Genomic DNA, 10,722 nt, shown 5'->3' with positions numbered 1-10,722 from the left:
TAGGTTAGAATTTGAAATTTTAGAATTGAAATTCTGATATTTCCCAAACACCCCATATTAAAATTGAATATCAAGATTTTAAATTCTGAAATTCAATTCTAACATGTGAAATGAATATCTTGTTTCCAAACACAACCTAAAGGAAATTTTACATGGTTGCCTCATGGAATCAAAATCTATTTGGGAGAAACTTTTTTTTAGTTCTATCAAGTGGCACTATAGTCTTGTAAAATTGAGCATAGTGCCCTTTTTATTTTTTATTTTTATGGGTAACCTCTATGATTGAAATGGTTAAACTTAGTTTTTTTAAATGAACTAGTCGTTGGTGCACGCGCTACGCACGTGCCCCCTCGACGGTTAGATGAGTAATACTCGCGAATCTGTATAGTCCATCTAATATTCGTTATTACGGTGCGGGTTTGTAATAAAATAGTCGAGACTATTATAGTGTATAATCTATAAACCGTTTATTAGAATTAATTTCATTTGTGATTTATAGACTTATTTAGTATTTGATTTGATTTATTTCGTGGGTTGATCGAACTACTTCTTAGTTAATTAAAAGTAGCATTGATGCTTATTTTCTGATTATGTAAATTTGCAACTGATACTACATCAAAAGCGTTGAATTTCATTAAAGCAACAATGATAGAAGAAATTATCCAATTTTCACAAATCTCAAATTTATTTAATCACGTATGCTACTTTAAAACGAAAATGCAAAATTAGACTAACGAAAGGAATGCATTTAGTAATGATTTAAAATAACTAAATCAAGAATCATTATTAAGCTGCAGATAAACATCGAATGTAATAACACTCCCCTTCTTAAGCTTTAGCACAGCGCCTTCATTAATTTGTACTTCATAATAATCAATCAATTTATCGACACCTTTTTTTATAAAACATTTCACGATTTTATCTTTAACAATTTGAACCTTCAACTAAGCCTCGAAATTTGTATCATAAAGACGCAGAAGAACCTTAGTCGTGTCTGTAAGGTTTTTAAAATGCTTTCGGGCAAAATCTACCGGGACATTCTGCATTTGAAAACAGGAAATCAAAAAAAATTTAAAAAATACCAAACAAGTCAAAAAAAAATATAATAGACAAATTATAAATCAATAGGAATACACATACTATGATTCCCTGCGAATGATAGGATTCAGAGAATACAAATTGAAAGTTACGCCTTTTCAATCTTGCCGAAATAGCATTTGCCCAAGTATTTGTTTCGATCATCATTGTCGAACAGCTTTCAATCAAAGGCTTTCGACCACGTTTCTTCCTAACATTACTATCTATAGCTGCCATATGTATGAAATTAACTTATAAACTAAGAAAATGTTATTGCAAACGTTAATTTATAGGCAGCAACCTAACTATAAGTTACTAATTTTGCACCTAAGTCAAATTACACTTAATTACAATTACAAGTTTCACAATTATATTTGACCTAATTAATAGCTTAGATCATGAAACCTATACTAAACTATACTATACGTTCATAACTTATACAAAGTCGGGAAATTTGGTCAATGACATTAATTGTGCTTTGTGAGTTTTTGGATGGCTAATATGATGTTGATGTTTTAATTTTGGCCTTTTTTATTCTAATATGAAGGAGGATAAGTAGTTGTAATTGGTCTTATTGGTTCTTAGTTTCTATATATAGTGGCCTATATCTATTGTAAAGTATAGTATGCATGGTTGTAGATATAGTTGCAGTTTATATAATGGTATGTATATTAGCCTAATTTATTGTAAAGTATAGTATGCATGGCTGTAAAGTTAATAGTATGCAAGTTATTCAACTAATGCAGCAGGTATAATCTAAATCTAAGTATATTTATTTTGACAGGCTTATGAAAATTTTGTGATGAAATGGGTAATCAGGATTGAGGAAAAGCATCAGTCTTCTGCCGTATGTTATGTTCATTGTTGTTTATTTTACAAAGCAATTTTATTTAGATTTTTAAAACGTTTCTTTGTTAACTGCCTTTGTATCTATGTTCAGGAAATCCCTCCAAATTTCTAGCACATCTTAGCAAATCAATGTGGAGAATTCAAGGTTTTTCGGGGTGATGAAGGACTTTCATGGAATGTCACCATTAAGAAATCTTGTAATGTGAATGGTATTAGGCGTTTATATATTAAAGAAGGGTGGAAGAAATTTATATCAGATAATGATATTGAGGTTGGAGATACATTAGTAATGTATTTCAAAGGTAATGGCATATTTCATACGCGAATCTTTGCCTTTCATGGTGAGGAAAAGACTAATCTCAATGGCATACTACCAAGGGGTGCTGACTTAGACAGGAGACCTGCACTAACTAACTTAGAACTTGATATTCATCTATCTGTAATGCAGCAGAAGTGTTCTGCTCCTGCTTTCAGGCATATATTTCGGTCACCTTATATCAACGAAGGAACTCTTGTATGTTTGACTTTTTTGCTAGATAAATTGTATCATAGTTCTTTACTTTTCTTTGTTTTTTTGTTTCCTTTTGATTGTCATGAATGATTTTGTTTGTGAAAAGTCTTATAAAATACTATTTTGTGCAGGTTATTCCTTCATTATTTGCTAGAACTTATCTGAATGAGATGAAGCCGTGTATTGTGGTGTTGATTCGACATAGGCTTAAACAATGGTGTGCTGAACTTCACATTGCTCGTGAAAGGAATGTAATAACTGCTTGCTCGCTTAGAAATGGTGTTAATCTCTTTTATGAAGATCAGTCCATTATTGAAGGCTTTGGTGCTGTAGTAGTTTATCGACGAGGCTATCATGTCTTATTTGAGTTCCTACTTGGACCAATGTAGGTGCCTCAGGATAGCTGTTTTTCTAGTTTCATGCTGTAGTATTTAAGTAGTAGGTGTGTAGGGCTTTGCTTTTGTAAGGACCAATCGTGAATGTAACTGTAGTTCAGGATGTTTGTTTAGGAAATAAAGCAAAATCTTGGTTATGCAGTGGAATTCTATGTTGTATTCAGGTTTTGCTGTAGTTTGACAGTATCTAAATGATACTAAGCGTGTGGTTGAAAACTAGAATAACAACTTGGTTCTTTGTTTAAAGAATTCTGTGTGAGGAAATGTGTGAAGTTAGTAATTGAATTTAAATTGCATACTTATGAGCAGCAAAGCATAGCTTGTTTTAAAACATTACTAAGGGGTGCAGGAAAGAGTGACGGGCTATGTATGTTTATTGCCTTCTGCTTACACCTAACTGGAAATATATGTTCTAGTTCAGGATTCTACAGCATGTATTACATCTAATTGCTGGTGCCCTGTTGAAAAATGTGTATAATAATACAGATAAGTAGGAGCTATGCAGTTGGTAATCAACTGATGCTGATGAATTTCCTAGCCAGTTTCCTGCTATGTTTTAAACAGTGCTCTGTTGAGAAATATTTGGTGCGAGTGCGGATAATATCTATTGATATATAAATGTATTTTTCAGGTTTGGAATATAAATGTCAGATTCTGAGTTCTATTAGTTTTTTGATCTAAATGAAGAAGGAATTGTAATGAATAAGTTGCATAGTCAAGTGAGTAAACAATCAGGAAAATTAAATAACTTTTTCTTATATTATAAATAGATATCCTAATTTAAGGATATTAATATATACAATACAGCCATATTATAATGTTCAACCTAATACCCTAAACATCCACACTACAGCAGATACATACTAACTTAAAGTAGGATTCCCAAAAGCTTACACTTATTTCATAACATGTCTTACTACATTACTGCATTACTATATACACAATTGATGTTTATAGGGAACACAAGGTGAGCAAAATGTTCCTTCTAAACACCCAAAAGAAGCTGACTTGTTGTCTAACTTTGATACCTAAGATCTTCAACTTAATGGCAAAAGCTGCTGCATTTCCATGAACTATAATTTACTTTCATTATGCATCATTGAGGTTGCAGGTAGCAGAATCCTTGTTCTCAGCAGTATCTTTCCCAGCATTGTCCTTGAAAAGAGCTGTACGGAGTTTCTTTCTAGGAACAGGGTCTTCATCTTCCGTGTCCTTGTCCACATCTTCATTGAGTGTTTGTTGATTCTTTGCATTGCTTCGTGGGCGAGAAAGTTTGGCCCAGGTAGGTAGCTCAGCAGCTGGTTCTGGTGATTCTGAAATGACAATGCCCTTGCTTGGTGGCTGATCTGGAATATCAAAGCAATCTGTATCAAATGCTTGTGAAGCCATTCTGATCTCTTGGAATTGCATTGCTTCAGCAAAAGCTTCATCAAATGATGCTGCACTGTTTGAGTTGAAATCAGCACTGAAATCTGATTCAGACACAATGGGTGCTTTTCCATGAGCCTTAGCTGCAGCCGCATAAGATGAAGCATAGTGCTGCTCTGTGTTGGTAGTGCATGTCATGGGCACTACTGAAGCTGGGATCTGAGTACTTGATTCATCATCCCCTACATCAATAGTTTTCAGAGTCCAAAGCAATACGCTGTTCATGGCAAGCTCCTGAGTAGGAGTTACTTGAACGAAGAATGGTTTAGTGGAAAGCATTTTCTGCACCACTGTAAAAGCCTCCAAATTTTCCTGCAGTGATGAAAGTGTCACATTGGATAGGCAGTATATTAAAGGATTTGTAATGTAAATGTTATTGGGATTGGATCCATGAATTAACTATAAACTGTAACAGGGAAGCCAAGATTTAGAAAGAAAACCATAGAAGGGAAAACTGAAGTAGAAGAGTTATATGTATAGTGTAGGCTACTACTGCGGTTTAAATTACATGAGATACATTTAATCGAAGATCTTAAATTCAAAAGGATGTGGCATCAAGGCTGATTCTTACAGTGCTTTTAATATTCCAAATGTCATTTGCTTTTTTCCAGAAAAGCCTTTCTGTATCATCATTAAATGCTGTAAACGACATTGTGCCACTTTCATCAGCAGCGTCGAACTTGAAAGTCACTCTGTACAAATATGCATTTTAAGAGTTAAATTTCGTAGATAATTTTACTATACTAATAAAAGAGTGTGTATAAACTCTCTTAAAGCACCTGTAACCAGCAGTAGTGTCTCCTTTTTTGCAAGAGATGCAGGGAAAGGTAGTTCCCACAGGAAAGTGAGTTCGCTTTCCACAACCTAGACAGCCAATGTATGCATTAACTTTCTGTAGGTCAGGGTCTGGTATAGTGACTCTAAGCCATGCTACTTCATCTGGGACCGCGTTGGATGCCTGCATTAATTCAGTCATACATGCTTTAGAAATGTTTATATGAAAGCATATGCATGAGCAGGAAGTTGTTTTCAGTGCTAGGTATTGAATAGAAGCACAAACCTTTTTGCTCCTCAGTTTAGCTATGGTCACAATATTTTTCTCAGCACTTGGGTACCTAACATTCAAGATCCTTTCCTGTCTGTCCAGCAAGACATGATGATATAATTTGACCCTGCAGTTTAATATACATTCAATTAAGTACATGACATAAGCTAATGAACTATTTGCTGTTAAAAGGATACATGTAGTTATTACCATTCGCGAAGAATGTCCGCTCTCTCTCCTTTAGGGTTCATAATGATTCTAGTTGACATAGTAGTGTTTAAGCCAAATCCTGCATTAAAGCACAACAATTATTTCATCCAGGTTCTTTTAGTCACAGTACAATTATTCAAGCACATGTACTGATGTTACCTCTTGTGTGGCGGGTTTTTAGTGCAGTAAAGCCAACGACATTAAATCTCTCAGTCCAGTTACTCAGTGCATCACAGGGTTTACCCGTGAGATCATTCCATGCTGAAATTGTCATGGGATGGTCTTGGCTGATACATCGGTGAACATATGTTGTTAGCTATTAGAATTAAGCAGTGCATGCAAGCAAAAATACATGTAAAAAAGATTTCATAGTATATGATTACCTTGAGTCAGTAACAGCGATTTCACAAACAGGACTGTCACGCCCACGAATATTAGATATCATTCGTGGTGCATCTTCAACAAACAAAACGACAGCGACAATATCTATTTAAGAAGGTAATTACTAATTGGTTGATTATATAAAAAACATAAATCAATTTAATATAAAGTGGGTAGATGAAATGGAGAGATGGTGAGCATTCACCAAAATTACTATGAAGGAAGTGTACATTACTCACTTGTTGGTCTATTTGGTGGGATTTACTATGTACGTAACTATGTACTACGTTACAAGATCAATAATAATAGCAACACATTACTTTGTAAGGGATCTACAATATTTTATAATTATAATAATAATTTTCCAAATAATGAAAATAATAATAATAATAATAATAATAATTATTATTATAAATAATAATAATAAAAATAATAATAATAATAATCGTAAAAAAATAATAATAAAACATTAATATTGATTAAAATTAAAAATAGAATATTGAAATAATTAAATTAAGTTCGGATCAGAAAAAATAAGTTCAGATCAGAAAAGATAAGTTCAGATCAGATCATATCAGAAAAAATAAGTTCAGTTCAGATCAGATCAGAAAAAATAAGTTCAGATCAGATCAGATCAGAAAATATAAGTTCGGATCAGATAAGATAAGATAAGATAAGATCAGATCAGATCAGATCAGACCAGATCAGATCAGCTTAAATCAGGTGAACTAAATAGGGCCTTACATGGTGAAATCAATTAGCATATATAAAATGCACTGCAGGCCTAGGACGAGCAGTACGTCAATTACACTTTACTTCACCAAATTAATCAATACAATCTATCTTGGGGTTATTGATTTCTCTAATAAATTGTTGTGAATTCTATGTTGATACTAGTTCGTAGCAGTATGTCAGAGCATTCTTCAGCGATACAAGTTGATAATAATGAGGAGGGGTCGCCAACAGGAGAGAAGAGGGGTGGGATGTCGGGTGGGAAAGGGGAAGTGGCTGCAAGCAGGGGGAGGGGGAAAAGGTGGCTGGCCAGCGGGTGTGAGGGTAGTTAGGGAAGGATTAAATTGAGGGTAGGTTAGTCTTTTAATCAAATTAGGTTAGAAAATGAAGCATTTAACCATTGGTTAGTTGATTTAATGACAATTGGGCCACTTTAGTGAGTTTAATGAGTCTAGAGTGCCACTACAAAGAACCCAATAAAGTTTTGTCTTCCAAATAGAATTTTTGCAATTGGTCTAAGGTGCACCCTTGTACACCTTAGATAGGTGTAACAGCAGCCCAGAAGCCCAATTACACACAACCCAATTAAAAAAGGCCCTAAAACTAAAAAAACACGGTAACTACAATATACTCACTCACACCCAATACACCCACCCACACCCAATAAATGTAACGTCACTTCCAAAATCAAAACTCTTCTTCTATATGGATTTCTCTCTCCTCTTTTTCACTTTCTCTCTCCTCTATTTCATTTTCTCTCACTAAAAAACTGCAAAAACATCAATGGACATTAAAAAAGAGATGCAAAATCAAAAGGATCTTCCCTAAAAGAAGGCAATTTTTATGTAAATTTCACTTAATTTTGTTTGAATTATATGATTATCACTTAATTTTGTTTGAAATTGTTCGAAACTCTATTGTTCAAAATTTTTTATTGGAATTGTAAAAAAAAATAGTGAAATCAAACGATTACTTATGTTCACATTTTGAAGTTCATATGTTCATATTTTGAATCCATTTATAAACTTTCTGAAATGCATAGATTCACTTTCTAAATCCATATGTTCATATTTTTTTCATGTATATGTTCACCTTCTGAAATGCTTAAGTATGTTCATACGCATTAAAAAATGAACCAATGCATATGTTCATATATTTGAATGCTTATGTAAACATTCTGAAATCCATATATTCATATTTTTTTTTATGTATATGTTCACCTTCTGAAATGCTTATGTTCATGCGCATTCAAAAAATGAACCAATAATGCATATGTTCATATTTTGAATACGTATATTCATTTTCTAAAATGTGTATATTCATATTTTTAATGCATGTTCATATTTTTTTTAATACTTATAATGTGCATCTTTCATAATCATTTTATTTCTTCAATTTTCTTGTGTTCATAATTAAAGGTCGTAAATTCAATTCACATGAATTACATGTTCACAAACCTAATCGAATTGATCAAAATTCATTACAAAATCACCACATGATAAATCAAAATTCATACATAGATCAAATTGATATAAATCTAACAAAATACAATTGCAATTGAATAAAACCTTTAAAAATAAACTAAAATGGACACGTACAAAAATGAACGTGATAAACAAAGTTATAAACAATTAGTATATTAAAATTGAACATGATTTTCATATTCAAATTCATTGTATATAGTAAAAGTGTTCATTTTTGTAGTAAAATGTTCATGTTTAATGTACTAATGTTCATTTTGTAATAAATGTTCATTTTAAATTATTACATGTTCATTTTTCTTACATAAATTATCAAATATTCGATTATAATTATTCCAACTCAAAAATTGATTATATATCTTAAATCTAATCCTGACTCATCATCGATAAAATAATTACTGATCTATGATTGATTAAGAATAAAAACAAAAAATATATATAAAAAAAAAGAAAAAAAGAAAAGGAGGAGAGAGAAAATAAAATAAAACCCACCTTCTTCTCCATTAGTTCTCTGAAACTCAAAATCATTTCACAAAATGACGAAGGGATGAAGATCATTGTAATTATATCATCATTATTGCAAATTTTTGATCAAGAACAATGTTCAACAACATTCGTGGTTGGATTTGATGAATCAATTGAAATAAAAAAAAAGGAAGGAGAAAAAATAGAGTAAAAGAAAATCATAATGAAATTTATGATCGAAAATTTTGATGAGAATTAGGAAAGAAAAGAGAAAAGATAGAATTGGGAAGAAGGAAACTAAAAATTTTAAAAAAGAAACAAACTTATGCGGGAAAAACATTTTGTATGATTTGAGTTTGGGCTGCGTTTCATCCATAAATTCTTGTGTTTCATGTTGTTGCACCTACACTAGGTGCAGGAAGTTACACGTAAGAATATACCAATTTTTTATTCCAGGAGGCCATCATGTAGAATTTCCCATTAATCAATTATAATTCTTATTTATCTTATAGTTTCTTATCTACCTTAAATTTAGCCATGTTTGTTCTTGTATACATGAATTTAGAGGTGTCAATTTGGATAACCAGATGAAGTTTGGGTTAACATGTGAAAGGTTGTGTCTATTCGGGTAAAGGAAATCTTTTTAACCTGCCTCAGGTTGGGTCAATTTCGAGTCGAGGTCTGTTGAGTCGGGGGTCAAGTTTGGGTCGGGTCAAGTTTGTGTCGGGTCAATCTCATCTCGGCTCATATTTGGTTTGGATAAATTCAATTCAGGTTGTACAATCCAATAAAAAAACAAAAAGCAAAGAAGACTTCCTCCACTTATTGAGACAGAACGAATTACTAGCTTTAAAATGTGTTTGACCATGTTAGTTTCGGGTGGGATAACTTTGAATAGGGTTGATTTCGGTTCAGTGGATCAGTTCGATTAAGTTCAATTTAATTAAAATAAAGTAAATTCTGTTTTAGGTCAATTTCGATTCAAATCCTTTTCGTGTTTGCTTGAATATTGGTCAATAATTTCAATATTCAAATAAGGTTATTTTTAAACCAAAGTAACTATTGGGGTTTTACCTTATTATTGGGTTGATATCGAGTCATTCAAATGTCGTTTTTCATATAGTGTCATTAAGAATTATGGGGTATTAGTTTTTTCATCCGATCATATTTTGTGTAATTTTCATTTTTTAAGTCAAATTATACTCGAACTATCGATCACTTATCAATTTAAGTGAGACAATAAGCAATGAACTAGTGACAGAATGATAGATAATAGCTACATCTACTCTTCAAGGTTATTAGTGATGTAGACACAAAAGAATGTCATTATTTAAGGTCAATATTACTTTTCAACCGTACGATCTTACAAGGCTACGAGTATTGTTAGTTTGCTCTATTACCAAGTCAATTTGTATAAGATTTTTGTTGTTCTTAAGTTGGGTTAAATTACGTTTGGCTTACAATTAGGTTTGGTTTATTATTATGGTTGATTTGAAATCATGTGTGGTTTAAATCGAGTCACATTAATATCAGTTTGGATAAAAACAAATCAAATTTAATGGAGTCCATTTCGAAAGGGTTGAGTTGTGGTCGGGTCAAACCAGTTCGATTTTAGTTCAAGTCAAGTCAAAGGGTGCCTTAATGTGACGAGCGTAAATATAAAGAAAATTATCACCATATAAAGTAATTTTGTAATTAATATGCTAAGTGGATTTTTTTTTTTTTTTTTAAACAAGTGGATTTCATATATGGTGTATTGTCTTTCATACTGAATGAAAAATAATTATTATTTTTATTAGATAAGTAAGATGAACTACCTTTTCAGACCAAAATCTATCTCAGGTCAAATCTATGGGCTAGACACAAAAGGGAAAAAGTGAAAGGAAAGTCTTTAACCTCAAAGTGCCCTAATGAGAATTATACATTTTTTTTTTTTTTGAAAGAATGAGAATTATACATTTAAAGTCAAAGCTAGCTCAATTCTTGCGACTAGACCAAGCTATGTTTGGTGAGGAACAATTATAATTAAAACTGATTTACAAACTAGTTTTATTTTGCTGATCCCATGAGGGGTTTCTTTAGTTTCTCGCATTCTAGGTAAAATTGTGAAATGATAAATGAATACGATAGGAGCGCTCTCAAATATAC

The sequence above is a fragment of the Chenopodium album genome, chromosome 26 (genome assembly GCF_948465745.1).
Source record: "Chenopodium album chromosome 26, dcCheAlbu1.1, whole genome shotgun sequence".
In the NCBI taxonomy this organism is placed as follows: Eukaryota; Viridiplantae; Streptophyta; class Magnoliopsida; order Caryophyllales; family Amaranthaceae; genus Chenopodium; species Chenopodium album.
Note: the sequence above shows the minus strand (reverse complement) of the source record.